Raw genomic sequence first — 25,094 nt, 5'->3', positions numbered from 1 at the left:
GGGGCATGGTCTTGGGGCTTTCTCAAGCTCTTGGTTTCATATGCTGGCAGACATAATACTGAATTTTAACTTTAAAGTCTGGGCTTGATTTTTCTCTCTCTAACCAAAAGGAAGTATTCCTCTTCATGGTGGACAGGCTAGAGTTTAGGGACTGGGGCATCGTTTTGCTTCCTTCTTACTTAAATTTGTCTTTTAACTTAAAAAAAGAATTTCCCTTTTATTAAAAATAGAGTATTTTCTCATACAATATATCCTAATCACAGTGTCCCCTTCTTCTGCTCATCCCAGGCCCTCCCCACCTCCCCTCCATCCAGATCCACTCTCTTTCTGAATCTCATCAGAAAAGAACAGGCTTCTAAGCCATAAAAACAAAAATCCATCCCCTCAGAGATCAGGGAACCCAGTGGAAAAGGAGTCAGACAGAGTGTAAGAGCCAGAGGGAATGGAAGACACCAGGAGAACAGGGCCCTCTAAAGGCCCTGCTTAGTCAATGCTCATATGAACTTATAGAGACTGAAGGAGCAAGCATAGGGCTTACACGGGTCTGAACCAGGTCCTCTGTGCATGGATTATATTTTTCAATTTAGTTTTTATATGGAATTTCTGAGTGTATAAACAAGTGGGTCTCTGATTCTTGTGGCGGCTCTTTTCTTCCCGTTGGTTTGCTTTGTCCAACTTAATGTGATTGTTTTTATTTTATCTTATTACATATTATTTTGTTATGTTTTGTTAACTTTTTATTTTTATCACTAAAAGCACATAATCCTTTTTTGTTTGTTTTGTTTTGTTCTGTTCTTTTGTTTTTTACCTAATTCCCTGGGCTCTTATAAAAGTCAACTCTTTTATATACATTTTTCTTTATTCTTTAATGGGATAAGTTCTTTTCTCCTTTATTTTTGGTTTGGTTTTTGTTGTTGTTTCTGTTTTTGGTCTTCCATATTATTTAACTTTTATTTCCTGAAGCTCAAATAACTTCTAGTGGGGGGTACAAAATGGCATTTTCACTATCCACTATGGAAAACAGATTGAGAGTATCACATACAAATAAACATTTTTAACACACAAAGCCAGCAATCACACTTCTTAGTATCTGCCCAAATATAAACATGTTCTCATGATAATATGCATATGAATATTAACAACAGTGTTATGTACAACTGCCAAAACATGGAGGCAACCAACACGCCTTCCAGTAGATGAATTAAAAATCGGCAGTACAGACAGAAAGTGTAATATTACTCATAACTAAAAGTAAATGAGCTAGCAGTCTATGCAAATATAAAGAGGATACATAAATGCACACAAAACCAAACGAAATCTGAAAAGGCAATAAGACATGATTCCAGGACTGAAAGGTGGACACGACTGCACCAAGGTAAGGTTGAGGATAGGGCTTTTATTGTAGATAGGCGAGAACAGCCAGCAGCATCTGTGAGAGTCCAAAGCAGGGAGAGAATGCAGTACATTAAACATGAGCAGCAGGCACAACCAGCTCATGAGACAAGGGAGAGTGAGTGGGAGAGCAAGAGAGGAAAAGAACAGAGAGAGGCGAGAGTCAAGAGAAGGGACCAAGAGGGCAAAGAGGCCTTATTGGTGAAATGTCAGGGTTATATAAGATTGAGAAGCTAGAAAGGAAGACCATGAGCTGGAGAAGGTTGGGGTGGGGCAGTGATGAGAAGAGCTGAGAGAAGCCAAAAGTATTGAGTTGGACTGAAGGCCACAGACACTTCAATATGCTAATAGGAACCATTGTTAGCCAATGCCCCCAGCTTCTCTTGAATGTGACACAAACTACATGGAATTCTGGGGAAACCATTAACATAGAGACAATAAAGTATCAGAAGTTTTCAGGAGTTATGGAAAAAAAGAATGTTGAGTACACTGGGCATAGAAGATTGTAGGACAGTGAAACTTTCCTTTATGGTGTGATGGTAGCCACAGGTCATGTTACATGGGCTCAAAGCAATAGGATGTGCAACACAAAGCATGATATGCTAATATAAACTGTGAAGTCCATGTAATAATGTTATGGCTGTGTAGAGTCATTACTTGTAAACTATATGCCACTCCAATGGGGCTGTTGACAGTGAAAGAAATGAATGACAGATGTCTGAGGATAGATAGAAACTCTGTGCTTCGTAAATTCTTCCATGAACCAAAACTGCTCTGTCAATTAAAAGTTTATTAATATATAAATAAATAATACTGGATCAATTGCCAAATTATTTCAACTCATTCTCTACATACTCATGTATTTGGGTAACAAAATACTTATGTAAAGAAGAGAATGAACAATATTGAAAAAATGATATTAATGTTCATTATAAAATAATAATAACCTCTAGCATGTAAAGTATATATGCATAATATTTCAAAGGTAAATCTTCTGAAATATCCATTAAAATATTTTTGATTCCCTATGGTATCAGAGCTCTTACCTAAGTAAGCATAATTGATATTAAATAAGGTATAAAAGTCATGTATGTCTGTATGTCACTGTGCAGGAATATTACTGTTCATATGATGTTACCCCCAACATGTTTGATTCCAAACAATGAGAACAAAAAAATATAAATACCATAAATCATTCTAGTAGTTTTCAAATTATTTTCTTCTTTAAATAATTTTCTTTTAAACCTATATAAAAACCTCAATATGCATTATATTGTAAGTACAATTAACATTCTCCATTTGAGATGCAAATGATTGTGTCTAGCCCATATCATTTGAGATATTTGGAGACAGTGATTATTTAATATATAGTCTGAATAAGAAATGGAAAATATTGTAAATCAATTCTCTAACTCTGTTCTTTGGATCAGCAATCCAATAACTTCCAATGTTTCTAACCTTGTGCCCAATTAATCAAATATTCTGGGAATATAGCCAGGTAATCTGTTTCTTAAAGCCCTTCAGCTTCTTTTGAGCCCTACTAAAGCTTGAGAAGTTATATTCTGAATATTTTATGTGATAATGCATTTAAGGGGCTGAAGAGATGGCTCAGTTTTTTTTAAAGGTTTGCAAATCTTCAGAGGACCTTTATTTGGTTCCCAGCACCCATGTTGGTCACTTCACATCTACCTGTAACTCCAGTTCAAGGAAATCCAGTGTCCTCTTTTAGTCTTTATGAGTATATTCACATACATGCAGACACACAGAATTGCACATAAGCACATAAATAAAAATAAAATATAAAAATGCATCCAATATAGTCCAGACACTTATGATAATACTGAGAAGGTTGCAAGAACAAGCATTGAAAAACAGAATCAAGGGAGAATAGGGAAATAGAAGGACCCAGAGGGTCCTAGAAACCTACAAGTAGATCATTATGATGGGCAGATCTGGGCCCAGGGGTCCTGCTCAAACTATGGCACCAGCCAAGGACAATACATGCAGTAAACTTTGAACCCCTACCCAGATCTACCCAATGGACAGGACATTCTTTACAGTTGAGTGGAGAGTGGGGCCTGACTTTCACACAAACTCTGGTGCCCCATTTTGACCATGTCCCCTGGATAGGGAGATCTGGTGGCACTCAGAGGAAGGAGAGCAGGCTACCAAGAAGAGACTTGATACCCTATGAGCATATACAGGGGGAGGAGGTCCCCCTCAGTCACAGTCATAGGGGAAGGGAGTAAGGGGAAAGTGGGAGGGAGGGAGAATGGGAGGATACAAGGGATGGGATAACAATTTAAATGTAATATGAATAAATTAATAAACTATATTTTAAAAAGAAAAACAGATACAGAAATAAACAATATGTACAGTAAATATGGAGTGCCAGGATGCTTAACTCAAACCACCATGTGATGGCTATTCTTCATTGTCAACTTGTCTGCATCTTGGATTAATTAAATCCATAAAATGGAGGGCACAGCTGTAAGGTACATTTTTTTTTTTAAGTAGGAAGATCCACTTCCCATCTAGATCTTTGAGGAGGAAGACGTGTCTTTAATCCAGATCTTTTGAGCTGGGTAAACACACCTCAAATCAGAGCAATGCCTTCTGATGAAAGCCTATATATGGACATATGGGAGAAGCAAGCTTTTGTTCTTTGTCTGCTAGCAAGTCCATTCTTTCACTGGCATTAGAGCCTACTTCTCCAGAATTCCAGAATATACCCAATACCAGATGAGACATCCAGTGTCAAGGACTGAACAACTACTGTATTCTTGGACTTTCTGCACATAGCTCCCCATTGTTGGATTAGCTAGACCACAGCCTGTAGTTCCTTCTAATAAATTCCCTTTACACACACACACACACACACACACACACACACACACGCACGCACACACACACTATATCAATCAATATGTATGTGTGTGCACTTGTACAGAGAGAGAAAGACAGAGACAGGGAGACAAAGAGAGTCCACGTGCTCTATTCCTCTAGAAAACCCGAATAATACATACCATTACTGTCTCACAGGTATGTATATCTCAACACCAAAACCAGAGAGAAAGCCTAAAAATCAGCAACAAACAGACCTTACATTGTCATGCAAATTTCTCATCAAATTTAGCAAAGAGGGAAGAGGCAAAGGCGGAGTCTATCTCACAAATCTCCTCACTTCATTTGGTTGATAACAGAGTAACACCAAAAGGAAAGCTGCTATTAGTGGACATTTGGGGAGCAACATAAGTAAATCAGCAGACATAGTCCATTCTGTTTTGAAATAGCTACAACCATCATTTTTATCCAAAGCTGTATTCAGGAATAACTTTTTTTCAAGTAAGAAAACGAAGGATCTAGTAGCAACTGTAATTTTTAAAAGTAATTATTACCAATGTTGTGAACTGCTATATGGTCACATGGCTAATAAATGAGACAAAGAATATGTGTCGTCTAACTCCTGTATTCCAACACATTTAATCCCTTGCATGTGTCTTCTAAGGATACTAACAGCAGCACAGCATGATTGAACAAAATGGTACCACCCTGGAGACAGGAAAGCAGTGGGAGTGAGTGGCAAACAGGGACAAGCATTGGCCAAAAGAGAGGTTTTAAATAGCCATCACAGCCAACTGAAGATACCATGAGTCTAATGCAATTGCACGTATAAGTTAGTGAAACAGGCTTGTCTGCACTAAGATAAACAGCACAACATTCCCAGTGACTTAAACAATAAAACTTTATTTCTTGCTCCATGGAGGGATGGATGTAGGCCTTAATTTCCCTTTTCTTCAATTCAGAACCAGAGCTAATGAAGCAGCTATTAGCTATAACATCACTGCTCATGACAGCAGAGGGAAAGCACACTCTGGAGAATCTCTTACTGCTATCTAAGTGATCCACATCACCACTGCTCACACCTCATTGACCCGGATAAGGCATGTGGTCTCACCCAACCATAATGCAGTTTGGAGGAACTATTCTATGATGTGCATATGAAGTGGAAAGTAAAGCAGATAGTTGGTGAGTGACGTTACTGATGATGACAAAATCATCAAAGTTAAATTAGTAAAAAGGGCTTTTTGTTTTGTTTTATTTTTTGGTGTGTTTGTTTGTTTAAGTTGGAATTGAAAGTAAGAGACAACCAGTTAGAATACACTGAGCAATGTTGGTATAAGTCGGTGTCTGCAAGTAAGCAGAGATATGGAAAAGTAGAATAAGCCGTTCTTCAACAACAACAACAAAAAAAGAAAGAAAGAAAGAAAGAAAAGAAAAGAAAAGAAAAGGAAGCAGATATTAGGGGATGTCGTCTTAGAATTTCTATTACTATGAAGAAACACCATAACCACGGCAACTCGGATAAAAGAAAACATTTAGTTGGGGCTGGCTTACAGCTTCAAAGCTTTGGTCCGTTATCCTCATGGCTAGACACATGGAACATGCAGGCAGACACAGTGCTGGAGAAGAAGCTCAGAGTGCTATATCTTGATCTGAGGGTGGCAGAAGGAGGCTGAATGCCACACCAGATGTGTATCTTGTGCCACACTGAGCGTAGCTTGAGACTTCAAAGCCCACCTCCACAGTGACATCTTCCTTCACCAAGGCCACACCTACTCCATCAAGGCCACACCTACTCCATCAAGGCCACACCTCCTGATAGCGCCGTTCCCTGATTGAAGCACTGAGACACCTCCTTCCTACTCAAACCACCACTTGAGACAGAGAAAAGGAACAAGTTCTTCCTGGAATTCTAAAATCTTTTTTGATCTTAACTATAGTGAGGAACACCCTTTCTGCTCTGTAATGCCATTGGATAACTCAACATCTACCATTTAATTGTCATTTTCCATTATACTCTTTGGGTTCGTTTCCTATTATGTACAATTATTAGTTTTAATTAAGATAATAACAGTATATCCTTACTATCTTTTTATTAAATAAACTGAAATATAGATTCTAACACTGTATGTTAAATTAATTTCTTTTAAAACCAGTGGGTTGGAGACTGGGTGGGTTAGTGCATATCTTTAATCCCAGCACTCAGAAGGCAGAGGATGGCAGATCTCTGAATTAAAGGCCAGCCTATTCTCCGTTGTGAGTTCCAGAAAATCTAGTAATTTATAAAGAGCCCTTGTCTCAAAAAGCAAACTAACAAGCCTTGTAGACTTCATTTTACTTCCCCTTTGTATAACACATTGAAATAAAAATTATGGGGGCTGGAGAGATGGCTCAGAGGTTAAGAGCACTGTCTGTTCTTCCAAAGGTCCCAAGTTCAATTCCCAACAACCACATGGTGGCTCACAACTATCTATAATGAGATCAGGTGCCCTCTTCTGGCATACAGGCTCATATGTGGGCAGAATACTGCACAAACAGTAAATAAAATAAATCTTTAAAAAAATATTTTGAACTTTAAATAAGTATCACAATGTAGGAAATAGCAGCATGAAAGTATATAAAATTGTTTAAAAGTTAAAATTTTGAGTGGCATTAATATAAGAAAATATTAGTAAAAATAGGATGTTTCTGTTTTAAATTGTTTTCTTATGAAAGCAAACAAACAAAAACTCAAACAAGCAAAACCTGTAAGACATTTAAAAACATAAAATTCTAATTAGCCAATCAACTGGCTTCTAAAGTTTAAAATATTACTTTAAAGTTAACAGTGAGAGAATAATTTTATATGTATAATGACATTTAAACAGAAAATTCAAAAATAGAAATCTTTGAGTATTCAAGTTAGTTAAGCAAAAGATAAATTTTTCACATTCAGAATGGAATTCCTATTAACTCTCTGAAATAAAATAGAATGCAAAAATAAGTCCTTAATATAATCCTTGAAAGAATATTTCAGGTTACTGATACATGTCTTTGAACTCATTGCAAAATAGCAATTATGAGAAATAGCTCTTATTGCTAAGGTCATATAATAGGAAACTATTTGGTATACACTATGAAAAAAATCAGAGAATTATTGATGAAGGCTGTCAGACAAGCAAAATTGTTAGTTTGGATTCAACATTTCCCAAAGGAGGAAGTAATTTCACCAGAACTGCCAAAAATATGCCAACCACTTCAATGCATGCTTGAATAAACATGAAATAATATTTATATATTTCTAATTAAACATAAGATTTTGTAATAGATTAGAAATTTCATCCAAAACGGTTTTCTATTAGTAAATACTAAAATCTGCCTTTTAAAGAATGTAGCAAGAAAATATGATATTAATCACATAAAGAGCATATTTAATGACCCAAAGAGATGTATATACTGCCTGCTATGTAATTATGCTTTGATAATTTGTATCCTTCTGTAACCTTGTACTTTTCAGTAGCAAAACATATCTTTCCAGACACAGAATTTAAGCCTTTCCTTTTGTAATTACATATTGTTAAAATATAATAATCTTATTCCTATTTTCTAGCTCAAGTAGGTCCACACACACAAACAGACAAGCCATAAACATTAGCAAACTGAATTCCTGTGGTGTGTGGTTCTCTGCAATGAGAGGGTATTGATTTGCTTTAAAAATAGTTGAGTGTCTCCTGGGTGCCAGACTTTATTTTAAGCATTTAAAATTCAGCTGGGGACGTGGAAGACAAGTTCTCTGATTCAGTAAATAGTATTAACTAGTGGGAAAATATTTTATGTGGACAAATAAAGATGTGACATAAGTGCTATAAAGAACCATTAAGTCAGATGCTACGGAATAAATACAATGTAATTCCACTTGTGAGCAACCAGATTCCAACAACCTCTTTTAACCTTCCCTCATTACTTCAAGAAAATAACCTTCACTTATAACATTCATTTCTCTTTTTTTTCCATTTATTTAACAGTTTTAATTCTACAAGAGAAGCCTGCATCTGGTGCCATTATTGGGTCTAAAAACATATTGGTACAGCAGTCCTAAGACCTAGGAAATGCCTATTACTATTATTCAGGTAAATGGGTATGATATGAAGCTTCTCCTTTTGTCCTATTATCTTTATACCCATAGATTCATGTATCTCTCAACCCCCATTGAAAAGTTTCTTTTAATAGAAGGTGGCAATTAACACAGCAACCGAGAACTAGTCAATGAGCAGAGGATAAAAGACTGTGAAGTCTCAGCCTTAAGTGGAGCATCTACATCGCACCTCTTTCCCACAGGCTCAGGGATCATCATAGAAGAAGGATGTAAAGAGTGTAAGAGCCAGAGGCAGTGGTTGACTACAGTGAAACAGTTTTTCCAGAGACAGTGGGGAAGGCTCACAGCACTGCGACAGCACATACAAGACCTTTGTGATCATCAAGGCATAACAAAATTCCAGCATGGATGAATAAGGTGGCCATAAAAGCCCACCTGTAGCTAGAGAGCTATTTGTAATTGGTGGCTGTTTTTCTTTAGCCATTGGTTTTCTTTAAGGATGTGAGCCCCGAGAGGCTACTGATGCTCCAGTAGACAGACCTAGACCTAGACACATTCAGGCAGCAATAAGTGTATTCTATGGGGGGAAAAAACAGAGCAGAACAAAACAAAGGAACAAAAGCCATGACGCTGGGAGGTGGTGGGGAGAATAAAAGAAGCATGAAGGGAAGAAAACTGGGAGTAAACTTGATCAAAGCATGTACAAAAATAATCAAACAATACAAAGATAATTGTTTTAAATAATAAGGTTCATTGATCTCAATATTCTATGCAGCAGCAACGGTGCTTCTTCGAAATCTAACAGAAAAACAATAAACAAGGAAGCCTGGAGAGAAGCCTGGAAATGTGTCTGAGACTTTGTGCATTGTGTCAGACTTCCCTATTGCTTTGGTGATTCCTTCACTTCCTAAAGTCATCAGAGGTAGGCTTAAAATTTAATCTTCAGCAGGGCGATGGTGACACACACCTGTCATCTCAGCACTTGGGAGGCAGAGGCAGGCAGATCTCTGTGAGTTTGAGGCCAGCCTGGTCTACAAAGCAAGTCTAGAACAGCCAAGGCTACACAGAGACACTCTCTCTTGAAACAAACAACAACAACAACAAAATAATCTTTTGTTTATACTTTTTAAGTGCTATCTATAGTGGCTATTCTTGATTGTCAACTTGGTAGGAAGAAAATCACCATGGAAACATATTTCCAGGTATATTTCTGAGGTTCCTTCAATAGTTCATGGAGAAAATAAGAGTCTATCTGCATGTGTAAAACACCATCCACTTAGGCTTGGATATAAGCTTAAATAAAAAAAGAGATGAACACGGCATTTATCTTCCTCTGCTTCCAGACTATAAACAAATGTAATCAGTTGCCTCAGACTCCTACCACTGTGATTTCCCTACCATGATAGAATACACTCTAGAATCATGGGCCAAAATAGACCCTTCCTTAAGTTGCCCTGGCCAAGGAATTATTGAACTCGGGAGTTATAGCCCATGCCACAAACCAAGTTTGATCACCCTTCTTCCACAAGGCAAATTAAAAGAGCCAAGTTAAGCCAGGTGTGATGGGGTATGCCTTTAACCCCAGGACTTAAAAGGCACAGGCAGGCAACTCTCTAAGTTCAAGCCAGCCTGGTCTACAAAGTGAGTTTCAGGACAGCCAGTGCTACACAGAGAAACCCTGTCTAGGAAAACAAAACACAAAACAAACAAACAAAAGAGAGCCAAGCTAATAGAGAAAAACACAAGAAGATTTATACACTTTGGGAAGAGGGACAGAGAGACTCAGAGACTCCACAATGTCCTTCTATGGTGGAGGCCATAAAGTGAGATTAAAGCTTAAATATAGGGGCTAAATTGATGGCTTGGCCATTGAGAAGACTTGTTGCTCTTTCAGAGAAGCCTGGTCCAGTTCTCAGCATCCACTTGGTGTCTTGCAACCATGTATAACTCCAGTTCCAGGGCATTGATGTCCTTTTATTATTACCTTTGCAGGTGTCAGGCATGCACATGGTGCACATACATACAAGCAGGCAAAACATGCATGCACATAAAGTAAGATAAATGAATCTAAAGCTTAAATATAGGGCCAAGGATATGTACACAGGGGAGCAGCCAGGAACAAGGTGTGGCATTGCCCGCTACTGATCCAGCACTTGGTGTTAGCTTCATCATGTTGAGTGATATGTAAGAAAAATCTCTTTCCAGGGGACAATTCTCCCCCTGACCAGAGCCTTTTCCTCCTCCTAATGTGGGATTCTTATGGAAATGTCCACTTGTCTGCTTCCCATTGTTTCAGTAGTCTGATAGAAAGAGAGACACGGTGCATGGTGTCTCTGGAATATCTTTGTCTCTGCCAGGCCAGTTCTAAGGGTGTTTGATGAGGCAATGAGAAATGTAACTAACATGCTATGTAAGGCGAAGATCTGGACTAAACAATGAGGCCAAGTGAAAAAAATTGTTAGGGCCTTTCTTGTTTTTCTCATAGATGACCTACATTGCCATATTTGAAGTTTCAGAAGTAGGACTAGATTTCCCACAATCCCTATTGTCATCAACAGTTGTATGTAGCATCAAGTACAAGAGGGGGAAGGGACCTTTTTTTTCACCGACTTAAGTGAGATCTCATAAAAGTGGATTCTTGAGATCACTGAAGTGCTGCTAAAAGGCTTTCAGAGAATTGAACTCAACTAATTGAAAAACAACCCAACAGATTTCCCTAGAGGTACACCAGATAGACTTGAAATGTAAAGGGTTGTTGAATTCCTAGAGGTATCATCCTTTGAATGAACTTCAAAATGTAAGTGTTCATGTTAGTGCTAAAAGGCCCAGTACTGCCCAATGTCCACAGCAGGACAGAACAATTAGAAAACTGCTTCTAAGACTATACTTCTAAGACTACAGGGAATATTTGCATAGCAAGTTATTTCTTGTTTAAGTGAACTGATAGTTATTAATAAATATAATTTTAAAGGATATTATACTGCAGGGAGATCTCTTTCATGTCTAGCACTCATTACAAATTGCTTATAACAACATTCAATCATCAAACATAAAATATTAAAAGGGAAATCTCTCACTAATTTTTCATTTCTACTCCCAAGCTCTACCATCTTGCCAGAATTATCTAACAGATATAGCCAACTACCTCGAAGAATATACTAAATATTCCTCTGCAATTTTCTTTGTGTATAGAAGTGTGGTAAACAGGGTTTAAGAAAATGGGTTCAAAAACCCAAGAATCTCTATAACATAAATATTCACAATTGGTTCCAGTGCTTCCATGAAGTTAGTCCCTGTGCCAACCAGGTCCCATTGGGAAGCCCTGTGCTCAGAAGAAAGAGACAAGGTTCTCTGTTAAGCCAGTTCAGAAGGGAGACTGACACCTCATAGTCATTACAAGCCCCCAGCCACAACTTTGTGCGAGCTCCTGTCCTTACACTCAATAACTACAGCTCCAAGATTTAGATACAAGCTCACTGGTTAAGACAAGAAGAGAAAACATAAAGAGGTGATGGGGAGGTGATAATTATTAAATTAATTGGGAGAAAAGAAAGTGGAAGAATAAAAAAAAGGGATTACAGTGATGTCATTTAAGCAGCAAGTGAAAGAGTCAATTCAACCAATAATGATATGAACTTAAAATGCCTTTGATGAATCACAAAATGGGAAGTATGCCCAATGTGACACTTGTAAGACCCCAGGGAGTCCCAGAGTCTCTGCATGACTTCCGTGTTCTCAGAAAGGTAGATTTCAAACTACCCAAACAAATAAGTCTCTCATCTTCTCCAGAACGTTCTCTAGAGGCAAATGATTCCATATCTCCTAGAGCAGATTGTCATAAAAACTACATGAGAATAAACCTGGCAGTGTTGAGATAATTAATCACGGTGTCATTTTCAAACATATTTTCCAATAAGTAATGTATAATGGATATTTCTACTTATTTTTTTATTTTTCTTGTTGTAAGGAGACTATACGATGCTGTATAAAATTAAAATATATTGTCTTTGTAGAGGTTTTAGAAGACAATGGAGATAAAGAAAAGGAATGGGACTCCAAGATGGTGGCAAGCAGCATGGACCGTGTTTACAAGCTCCAATAAACGATTCAGGGAATTGCATGAAATTCTTAACCAGGAACACCAAGCTCCCCAACCCACTACAGTGGGAGTACTCCACAGTTCGAAAGGATCAACATACAGAAAACCTGCGTACCCCTGCACATGGGAGGAGCATGGATGTTCTCAAACTAGAGCGGTAGCGGCGGCAGCTGAGGTTGGCAGCTGGGAACCCTCTGGCAGAGGTGATTATCATGGTGACCTGTGGGAATTGCTGCAGGAGAGGGGCCTCTGCAAGATTTGGGCCCCGAGACCCTGGCAGAGCTCGGTGCATGGTTTGGGCCCAGAAACCCTGCCTGAGCCGGCAGGCTGTTTGGGCGCTGAGACTCTAGCTGAGCTGGGTGCGCAGTTCCGGTCCTGAGACGCTGACTGAGCTCAGCACATGGTTTGGGCTGCGACCCTAGCTGAACTCGGCATGCAATTTGGGCTCTCTGACCCTAGCTCAACTCAGCGTGTGGTTCAGGCCCTGAGACCCAAACTGGACTCGGCACGTGATTCGGGCTCTGAGACCCTATGTGAGCTCAGTGTGTGGTTTGGGCCTGAGACCCTGACTAAGCTCAGCACTAACTGGACTAAGCACTTGGATTAGGCCCCAAGACCCATTTGAGTCCAGAGATGCAGACTGTTCTCAACGCTCAGGTTGGGTCCATAGACGCTAACTGGACTCAGGTGTGTGTGGTCTGGACCCCGTGGCACTAACCTGGACTCTGCAAGACGTCTGGGTCCCGAAACGCTACTGGGAACCACAGACCAGCAGAGCATCCGGGACTAGGGAAATCTCAGGGAGACAGGGAGTAGAGTGGCCTTCAGACCCTCTGTGCCCAACTTGCATCAGTCCCAGGAGAACTCCGGTGCCACGAGGGGACCCAGAAGGCTGTGGACACTTTGGCCTGATCCAGTGCGCATTCTGAGACCTGATACCCTATGAGTATATACAGGGAGAGGAGGTCCCCCTCAATCACAGTCATAGGGGAGTGGAGTAGGGGGAAAGCGACAGGGAGGGAGGAATGGGAGGATACAAGGGATGGAATAACAATTGAGATGTTATATATATATATATATATATATATATATATATATATATATATATATATATATATATATAGGAATGACATACTTCTTCTGATATGGACTCCAGTATAGGACTTTTAATATTTTGGTATATTAGCCCTATGGACTATAATATTTTGTGGAAGAGAAGGTGAAAAGTTTGTAATTATCACTGGGAATGGAATACACAAAGGAAACAAGGCCATCCAGAGACAAAAAATTTGATATGCATATGAACTCACCGAGACTGTGGTAGCAAGCACTAGGCCTATACAGGTCCAAACATGATGCGGTCCTAATGTCAAGAGAGGAGCAGGACATGAGCCTCAGTCCCTAAGCCAGAAGCTTTCTCCAACTGATAACTGCTCACAAAGGAAAACTCAGCTTTCTCCAATAAAATCTCATTGGGTATATAAGCCACAGTTGAGGGCAGCCCCAGTGCCCAGCTGTAACCAGCCAACACTCATTGATGCTTTGTGGGATGATCTCATAATATTTGGTTTGGCTTTTTTTTTTTCCATCCTACATGTCTTTTGCTTATCTGTTATAGTTTTGTGTTTTTCTGGATTCCATGTGTGTGCATTTATGCATGTCTCTCTGGGTATACTTGTTTCTCATGCTTTTTCTTTATTTTCTGCATGTTTGCTTTATTTTATTCTTATTTGTTCACTTTTTTATTTGCCTGTTAGTTTTCTGAAGACAGAGAAAGAAGGCATAGAGTTAAACAGATGGGGTGGTGGTGAGGCTTAGGGAGGAGAAGAGAGAAGGAAGGAAAAACATGATCAGAATATACTCTATAAACTTATTTTCAATAAAAATGTATGTGTTCTGCGTGTGAACAGATATATACACATATCTACACACACATCTACAAACAAGTAAATGTAGTTAGCATTGCCTTTTCGTAGTTAAAAGCATCATATCATGAACACTATCTATAAACTTAAACAGTAATAGCCTTTTAGTGGGTTGAGTTCTGACTCCTCCCTCCCCACCCCCCATGGAAACTGTCAATGTGACCTTACTTGGGAAAGGATTCTTTGCATGTATAAATAAACATCTGATCTCCAATAAGAGATCACAATGAGTGATTGAAGTGGCTCCAACTAAAGAACCAAGCATCCTGATGCAAGTGAAAAGTGTGTAAAGATGCAGAGAAGTAATCTGAAGATTCCAGGGCTGCACGCAAGACTAACAGCCACCAGAAGTTAGGTGGTGTTGAGCTGACTGCTGATGGGTTTCAGAATGAAGAAGCCTGCCAGTATCCCACAGTCAGACTGCTGGACTTCAAGCCTGTGAGAGAACACATTTCTGTTAAACTACTCACATTTGGTTAATAATAACAGGCCCCAGGAAAAACAATATGCAGCCCCTATGGTTTACTTAGGCATTTTTCAATAACAAAGGAAGATTTCCCTTTTTTTTTTTTTTTTTACTTTTGCTGTTATAAATGATTCTGAATCGCAGACCATTGATATTTAGTCATTCAGTGTGTTTTTTTGGTATAAACAAATAGGCAGTGATTCTCCTGGATAAATTGGAATCAGGGAGCGAGAAACAAGACAAAGCATTCAAGACTATCTTTGTTGAGTTTGCATTCTACTAAAAAAAAAAAAGACAAAAAAAATCACTGTCACATGATAAATACATAAATTATAATTATGCTAGGCAATGTTAAGTGCTATGAAATAAATAAAAAGGAACAGAATAATAATGGGAGATATTGGTTTAGAAGAAGAGAAGTTCCAATTTAAGTAAGTTGCTTGGGGATACCGTATTGAATCCTTGACGTTTGTCTGGATGAAGATAGATGACAAAGTGGTGAAGTGAGCCACATAATTATCCAAAAAAGAACTTTCAAACAAAGAAAAAGTCAGTGTGAAATGCCAAAGAATATGTTTTCACAACAAAGTCTCAGAAATGTAATTAGCAGGTCACACAGTGTGAATATTTTTAAATGTCTTCATAAATCTTTCAGTGGCTGTGATTATGTATATTGAAAATAAGCATGAAACCAGCAAGGGTGGGGTAGACTTATAAGCCTAGTTACACATGAAACTGGGGGAGGAGATTCGAGGCTCTGCGTCCAACCCATGCAACTCATGAAATTCTGTTTCAAAATAAAGGTTGTTTAAAAGGCCTTGAGAGAGGGCAGTGTTAGAGCACTGGCCTTGCATGTGCTATGATCTCTGTGAAGTCTTTGGTACTGCAAAAGAAGAGAAAGCTCACTGCTTCTCAAATTTCAACATTAATATTATCAGCCTCTTCCCTCATCAACTCAAAGCCAAGTTCATCTATTTGAATTTCCATTTTCTAGAGAGAATGTACCTTTTCATACTTTAGTAATCATTCTTACCTATTCTGTTAATAAGCACCGTGTTGTGAAATATATGTGTTTTATTCTTAGATTCTGAATTGGGAGAACCTATCTTATGAATTAGAGAGGTTTATGCTGTGACTTATGATTTGTAACACATTATAAAAATATCTTACCAGTTTTGACCCTGCCTGTTATGTCTGAAGAGTTTTACTTGACGTGCAAGAATATTTGTAAGTTCCTGTGCTAAAATACACTCACTTTTTATTTGATTCACTTTGGTTATTTCTCAGCTCTAGAAAAGCTTGGATAATCAAACACATATGCAAAGTTACAAACATATATGTATACATGTGTGTGTGTTACATGTGTGAGAGTTTGTGTGCATGTGTGTGCACTAGTGTGTGGAGACCTGATATTGATATCAGATGTTTCAGATCTATTAAAGCAGGGTCTTATGTCAGTTCAGAGCTCACTGCTTCAGCCAGTCCTAGTAAACCAGTTTGCTCCAGGATCCCCATCTCTGCATCCAGGGTTCTAAAATTACAAGTAGGCTGCTATGCCTACCCAGCATTTACATTATTGCTATTGTTGGGGATAAGTTCTGGTCCCTGTGTGTTGTGGTTTGAGTAGGAATAGCCCCTATAGACTCATGTGTTTGAATGCTTGGCCTATAGGGAGCGGCACTATTAGGAGGTGTGGCCTTGGTGGAGGAAGATGTCACTGTGGAGGCGGGCTCAATCTACACCCAGTGTGGCACATAATCTCCTTCTGCTGCCTAAGGATCAGCTCTTTTTCTTGTACTATGTCTGCCTACATGCACCATGCTTCTCACCATGGCGATAATGGACTAAACTTCTGAAACGGTAAGCCAGCCCCAATTAAATGTTTTCTTTTATAAGTGTTGCTGTGGTCATGATGTCTCTTCATAGCTATAGAAACCCTAACTAAGACACCCTATTTGCCTGACAGCAGGCTCTGAGACCCCCAGTGTGTGTGTGTGTGTGTGTGTGTGTGTGTGTGTGTGTGTGTGTGTGTGTGTCTTTTATTTCACAAGATTATTTTCAAATGAACATATTTTATAAGAATATTAAGTTTTAATGATTTGTAATTCCATTTGTGTAGGGGTGGGGTGTGGGTGTGGGTATGCACTGGCCTGCATTGAGAATTGAACCTAGGGCTTGACACATGGTAAGCAAATGTTTTAAAACTGAGCTGTGTTTACAAACAAAAATACAAAGTTGTAAGTACTGCAGTTAAATCTGTTTATGTTAGTAAAGTGAAAATTAAATGCTCATATTATGTAAAATATTTTTAAGTAAAAACTTGGACATCTCAACAGTGGTAATAATTTAAGTATACTTTCTGGGTACTTAATTCAATTTTTGAAGTTTTTCTATGCTACAAAATGCATTAGTTTAAGAAATTTTAGATGCAAAGTAAATGTTTAAGTCACTCTAAATATTTTATTGTCCCTATTTAGTTTTATTAATATCATCATTTGTAAATTGTATCAATGCATATTGAAATATCATGATAGTACTACATCCTAAAATATGTATACATAGTAATACAGCAGATACTGTATCTTGACAACAAAGCAGAACTAAATCTAGAACAAACATGAAATGGATACAGCAAACTCAGAGCAGTGGGGTGGTCCTGATGGAGCATTAACTTAACACTAGGCTTCATGAGTTAAAAACATCAACACAAGTCTGTCTGTGCTGTCACATAACAAACAAACAGCCCATAGGGTTTCTATGACCTTTGCTTGATTGAATTACTTACTGTCCCTGAGAGGTTCAATGGAGCGTTTCCCACTTCATAGAAGTCTCCACCATTCTAATATTTATAAATAGCAAAAAGCAGCAGGCCACAAACGAAAACAACATTGCAATGACAACGGTTTTCAAAATACCCAGCAATAGCCCATTTATAAATCCTCATTAAATTAACCCCATTTTAGCTTGTGGTGTTCACAGTGTTTTCAAGTTTCCCACAGTGTGTGTATATGAACGTGTACTTTACAATCATCTATATATGTTATTCATGAAAGGCTGTTTTCTATGTCGAGTCTCGCATTAGAGCACTGCTCATCTTATGAAATGCATGATAGAAATAATATGTACTTATTATTCTACAATCATGTGTAATTTTCCCTGGTTTTGATCTTCAGAAAAACAAATAGGAGTCACATCTCATATATGTCATGCTGTTTCTATATCATGTTACTTTTGTTGCATGCATTATCTAAATTTATGCCCCCAAATTCCTCCCTTTAAAAACGTTCATCCCTAAATTCAGTAATGTATGAAAGGTATTAAAATATTTAGGCAAGTTTTGGCTGTGTAGGAGAAACTTTGATCAATATAAATACCTAAAGGGTAAATATTTTGAATTCTTCAAATTTATTCCATAAATCAGTAAAATGATACATTTAGAAATTATTTTCAATACTTCACCAGCAAAACAGTTACTTGTCTGCCCTCTGCTGGTGTTATGGAGATAGTTCAACTTTACAAAGCATAATGTATTTGTGGAGTAGTTTAGCATGGAAAAATGAGAAACACTTGCAAACACTTTAAATGTCATGCAGTTATTGGAGCTATAATTAAAACTCAAGAAAAAACTAAACATTCATATATTTTTTTACGCTTAAAGCACATCTTAGAGTTATAGGGTGCAGAAAGTGAAAGGATATTAGTATAAAATCAAATTAATTGAAAGTGTTTAAGCAGCCAAAGGGAGAAACTAAAAGATCCCAAAGAACAGACATTCTTTTTTGTTGTTGTTGTTCAAAATTAATTCAATTTTTTTACGATAAACTACTTTAGCAAGAAGAACCATGACACAATCAGGAATTATATAAATGTTACATTCTTAGTGTTTTTGCTATTTGTATTTGGCAAACTTGAAGTAAATATCTTACCTATCTCAGTGCATCTAAAATTATGAATGTAAATCAATATCTATCATATCTCATCATTATCAACTTAAAACATCTATTTAGACCTAAAAACATCTTAACCTCTAAACAACTAAGATTAATTGTAAAACTAAACTATCTGGTCTTCAACCGCATCAGAGACTTGAGAAAGAATAAAATTGATTACCTGAGTATACTAGGAGTGCAGGTTAATAGCTTTCTAAATGAGAAGATGACAGAAATAGTTTGCTGCCTGAACAGTCACCCAAAACTCTCTATAATGTTGGAGCATCATATTCAGCCTTCTGTCCCAATATATCTGACAGACATATTTGTGAGGCAGGAACTATTGAGGACTTGCTTACCCTGTCTTGGTAGAGTTTGGCCGTCGACTCTGCCTGCATCCAAGCTTGCCCCTTTTTAGGCAGAATTCTGTCAGTGTAGAAATGAGAACATTTTGCCCAGTATCTTGTTTGCCACATTTGAATCCATCTCCACAAGGAGGTTCTTTGGTGCTCGTCGTCTTCTTTGAGGTAGGCTGGGTGTTGCCAGGATTTAATCTGTCTCATTGACAGTGAATCTTTAAAATAATAAAAACATTTTTAAATGCCACATTCTGTATGCCTCTGAGATTTTTGAAGACCTCATATAACTATTTCACCTTATCTTGAACAAAACATTCTTTAGTAATTAAAAATAATATGAATTGAAGGAAAGAGTCAAGCAATTGTTAATAACTTATTATAAGATAATTGATCATATCTTTAGAAGAAACCAGAGACCTCATCTACATACTTCATACAAGATTAAATATTAAAAGTTTAAAACTGTAAATATAAAATTCATTTAAAGACTAGTAACTGTTTGAAGATTGCATATCTTTAGTAGAGAGTGTCAAAGGTAAAACATTAAAAAAAAAAAACCACAGAAGAAACAACAGTCACAGGTTACTACAAATGCATTTTTTGTATGAGGAACATTCAATAAAGGCAGAGGCAAAAATCAGTGTCAAAACTGCAAGAAGTATACTATATAAAGGCATGAATTCCAGATTATGCAAAGAGTGACAATAAATTGGTGAGAAAATGAAAGTAACTCAATGGAAAAAAAGATTTATTTTAAGGAAATTCCTAAAAAAAAAAAATTAAAAACTAAAAAAAAAAAAAAAAAAAAAGCTAAGCTCAGTGTGGTGATGCTCATCTGTAAGCCCAGCACGCAGGAGGCAGTGGTAGGAAAACCACAAGTTCAAAGGTAGCCCTAACTATTCAAGTTTCTCAAGGGGATATCAGAATGTGGCAGAAGAGAGAAGAGATAGAAAGAAACTTCCGACCCGTCAATAAGTGTGTAAAAGCTTCCTCAGCTTCATTAGTAATCAAGGAAAATAAAATAAATGTGATTATATAATGAAGATTATAAATCACTGACAGGCTAGTTAGCTCAAGCGTGTGCTGACCAAAATTGGAAACAATAACATCACATGCACGCTGCTGCAAGAGTTATAGTATGTTCTGGCACTAATTATAAGTTATTAACACATGTATGCACGTGCACAATTTTTGGTGATGTAATTCTACTAAGAACTTATCCAATAAAAATTTCAAAGATGCACTACCTAAGAATATGCGTGTAGCAACACAAATTCAGTGTAGCAAAAATTAGAGAAATTCAAATTTCAAAGCAATATATGATTAAATTTTGGTAGAGTCATCCTATTATGCAATTATTGGTGGAAATATCTAATTAGACATATATGCACTCATCATAAAGAAGCATATATTGCATGATGAATCATTCAGATGGATCATAATGAATCACTAAGAAATATAGATGATATACCATTTATATATGATTCTCTCTCTCTCTCTCTCTCTCTCTCTCTCTCTCTCTCTCTCTCTCTCTCTCTGTGTGTGTGTGTGTGTGTGTGTGTAAAAGAGAAGTGGCAGGAAATGACTAGTACCTTTATATTAACTGACAAGAAGGTACGTAGGGTGGAAGTGATTTTCAGCTTTATATTTACTTTTCATTCAAAAAAGTATTAATATGCTAATGACATCATAGCTTAATAAAGGACATGACGCTTGCAGAGTGAATAGGAAATGTTCATATGTTACATCTTTGAGCATGTGTGGTACAATCGCTTGGACGGTTTCTTGTACCTCTTCTTACCTGCAAGAGAAATAAAGGTAATCACCTAGCACTGTGTATCCAAGAGCTGCAGGTAGGGGGACATGACGAGAACAGCAGAGCCCTGAGCGCACCCTGACATGGGAGAAGGCCCCAGTGGCTTTTGGATTCTGTCGTCTTCCCCAGCCCCTACTTAGAGATGTAGGCTTACAGATTAGCCATCCTGAGCATCTCTCCACATGGCATTTCACGTGATTCCTTGTGGCTGGCTGGGATCACAGGTGCTGGCAACACTGATGGATTCCCAAAATAGTTTCCAAAATTATTCCAGGAAAAAAAAAAAAAACAGTGCAGTGTTTTGTTTTTGGTTTTGGTTTTGGTTTTTCCTTTCTTTCTTTTTTTGTTTTCTTCAGTCTTGGCTCCACACTAAAACCAACTAAGAAACAAACAAAACACCTTGCTTTGGCTGCAGACGTCTTGGAGCTGGGGCTAGGTTCCTCTGTGGTACTGTTTTTAGACAGCTCTCCAGGTGGTCCTGAAGCACCGTGAGGGTTTGGAATCACTGGCATACCTTAAACCTGTGCTGGAGAGGTGCCCGGAGTCTGCCTGGAGCCTCAGCCAGAACACCTGAGGAGGAAGACCAGAATAGTAGTACATAGGAGGAAAACGGAGATTTTTATCCTGGTGCTACCCGCTCATGGCTGTATCCTTCTCCTCCAATTTCACACTTTCTTAAAATGACTTTATTGAGTTAAGTGTCTAGGGATCTTCCCACTTCACTATTTGCTTTGGTGAGTTATATAACTTTATATTGTTGCACAACTCCCTCTATGTCCAAATGTGATGGCTCCTGGCAGCGGCGGCAGCTGCACAGCCCCACACTGTGGCTACCAATGTTACTGTTCTCAAACCCTGACCTCAAGAGTTCACGCCTACACATAGTACAACTCTAGAGAAGTCATTACAGTGGTTAGCTTAGGGCGGGGGTTCTCAACCTTCCTAATGCTGTGACCCTTTAATATAGTCCCTCATGATGTGGTGACCGCCCCCAACCATTCAATTATTCCATTACTATCTCATAACTGTGATTTTGAGACTACTATGAATCATAATGTAAATATCAGTGTTTTCTGATGGTCATAGACAACCCTTGTGAAAGGGTCATTCAACAACCCCCCCAAGCCCCCCACCCACCCCCCCGCCAACAGGAGTAGCAACCCACAAAGTTGAGAACCACTGCCTTAGGTTATTAAAAAGCCCCTAGAACTAAGAACTGGACAAGTCATTGAACACTTTCACTGACTAATGCCTGTACTTTCTCTTCTCTGGCTCTTCAGAGCTTCTCATCCTCCAGACTTGGTCTGCTGCCTTCTCTCTCCTCCTGCTCCCCATCCTTTCTGTCCTCACTGCTCTCCAGAACTTCATGGCCTGCCACCACTTGCCTATTCGCATTACTCTGCAACTCCCTCCACTACCTTCTCTCCACACTCCTCTGCTAATGATAAGGATGAGAAAGGAAAGACCTTCGAGTAGAAGTTTTTTTTTTATCCTAATGGTGCCGCATGAGGGAACAATGCTGGAGTGTAGCTGGCTCAAAAAAAGCCAGTCAGACATTCAGAGGGAAGGTGTGGCAAGGGTATACGCCCACCACAATCCATCTGCGACCCATCTGCATAACTCTGAGGGATGGTTTACATCTGTCTCAAAACTTCTACTAAGCAAAGGCGGATATGCTGTCTTTACACCTTTACATGCAAGGCAAAGGAGTTTTCAAGGTCATAGCCTTTGCTGAGGATTATCTTGCTATTTTCTAAGACCAGCACAAGAAGCCTGGAAGATCTCTCCAGCTTCTGGAGTATCCTCAGAATGATTATAATGTGTCCAATGCAGTGACGGTGGCAGTTCTCAGGAAAGGGCCTGCTTTACTAGATGCTGGCAAAGGGGTCACTCTGTGGAGACCTTCACAGCTTTAGGACTTATCAGACTGGGGCAACGAGGAGTGAAGAAATGACAGACATACAGAAAAGCTGGGGTTAGTTAGGTGGGTCATTGGTTCTCATGGACACTTGCCAAATCGGCTAGAAAAAAATGGTGTGTTTGTACATAAAACCAAGCAAGGAGTGGAGTTACCCTATCTCAGTGAAGGGATTGTCTCTGAAGTGGAGCAGTCCCTGGCTGCGGGATGACAAAGCCGTGGCTGATACTTTCTGCACACATTGTCATCATCCACACTCAGTCTATGGAAAGGCTTTACCATTGCTACGTGCCTGACTCCCTCATCGGGATGGTGTGTGGAAGTGTGGGGTGTGAGGGGTAGACCTTCTCATTCCCATGGGTCTGAGGCATCAAAATCCTCCATATGGCCCATGTCAATAATACACATCCTCTAAGGACTTTGTCCACTCTCTACATCACTCTAAGCACTCAGCTGTCCACAGAAACCATTTTAAAATTGTGTTTACAATAACGGCTTAATGAACTCTCAGCTAGAACTAACAATTCCAATAGCATTCAGCAGAGTACCTTAGAGTAGTTAATGATGTTGAGCAATAATCGAACTCCTGCCTCCCAGCCCCAGGACTAGGTTTGTCTCTCTAGCAGGTTTAGATACCAGTTACTGAATTTGGGGGTCACTATATGTACTCCCAAGAATTCAGAAACCTTCAGAAACCAATTAAAGTACCAAATCAACTGTCTTTTCATCATGTCTCACCAGAATGTGCCACCACCACCACCAGTTGTTTTTAAACTATTTTCTTATGGAATTGTGTGTTCTTTCTACATTCTAGATGAGTATATGAGTCCTTTATCAGATACATGTTTTATGAGTATTTTCTTTCAGTATGTCATTGATGGTTTCAGTTCCTTAATAATGCCTTCTGCAATATTTAGAAGCCAAGGCCATAAATTGATGAAATCAATGTATTATTTTTTATTAATTATTTATTAATGTTAAAGTCTGATCACAGCTCCTCCTTCCTCTCTTCCTATTCACTCACATCCCCCCTCATTCCCCCATCCCCTTGTCCTCAGAGAAAGGTAGCACCCCCATAGATACAAACCCACCCTGATGCATCAAGTCACAGCAGGACTAGTTGCATCCTCTCCCACTGAGGCTAGACAAGGGAACCCAGCTATGGGAAAGGAATCCAAAGGCAGGCAAAAGAGTCTGACACAGCCCCTGCTCCAATTGTTAGGGGTCTCACATGAAGAACAAGCTCCTCATCTGCTACATATGTGTAAGGGGGCCAAGATCCAACCCATGCATGCTCTTTGGTTGATGGTTCAGTCTCTATGAGCCCCCATGGGCACAGTTTAGTTTGTTCTGTAGGTCTTCTTGTGATGTCCTTGACTCCTCCAGCTCCTTCAATCCTTCCTCCCACTTTTCCACAAAACTGCCTGAACTTGGCCTATTGTTTGGTTATGGGTCTCTGTATCTGTTTCCATCAACTGCTGGATGAAGCCTATCAGAAGACAGTTGTGCTAGGCTCCTGTCTGAAAGCATAGCAAAGGATCATTAATAGTGTCAGGGATTGGCTCTCTCCCATGGGTTGAGACTCAAGTCGGGCCAGTCATTGGTTGTCCATTCCCTCAGTATCTGCCTCACCTTTATCCTTGCACTTCTTGTGGGCAGGAAAACTTGTGGTTTGAAGGTTTTGTGCTTGGGTTGGTGCCCCCTAGCTACAGGAGGTGGCCTCTTTTGGATCCATATCCCCCACTGCTGGGAGTCTCAGCTTGGGTCACCTCCCTAGACTCTTGGGAGCCACCCCATCCCATAGATGCCCCCCCAATTTCCATGGTTATTTTTGAATATCATATTTTTGTAGCATATCTAAGCAACCTTTTATAAACTAAACTAATTGAAGAATCCTATGTGTTTTCTTCCAGAGATTTTTACAGTTTAAAGATTTATATTTAGGTTTATGGGTGTTTCATGTTTCATACAAAGCAAGATTAATGATCTTATGTTCTGTTTGGTTCTAGCAATATATGAGTACCCCACTAAATCACTACCATGTTTTGAAACAGTAATGATTTCCACACTGAATAAGCTTGTCAAAAATGGGAAAATTGATCAATGTGTATGAACAGATCTATTTCTGGACATAATAAAATCCCATTTATATTTATGTCTTTTTGTGTGTCAGTAGCACACTTTATTAGATTACTGCCACTAAGTAGAAGGCTTTGAAGTCAAACTGCTAAATTCTCTAAAATGTTTCTTTCTTTTTCAAAGTTGTTTTGC

The sequence above is a fragment of the Acomys minous genome (genome assembly GCF_964271855.1).
Source record: "Acomys minous genome assembly, chromosome: 9".
In the NCBI taxonomy this organism is placed as follows: Eukaryota; Metazoa; Chordata; class Mammalia; order Rodentia; family Muridae; genus Acomys; species Acomys minous.
The sequence above is the reverse complement of the archived record's forward strand: the minus strand, read 5'-3'. Positions refer to the sequence as shown.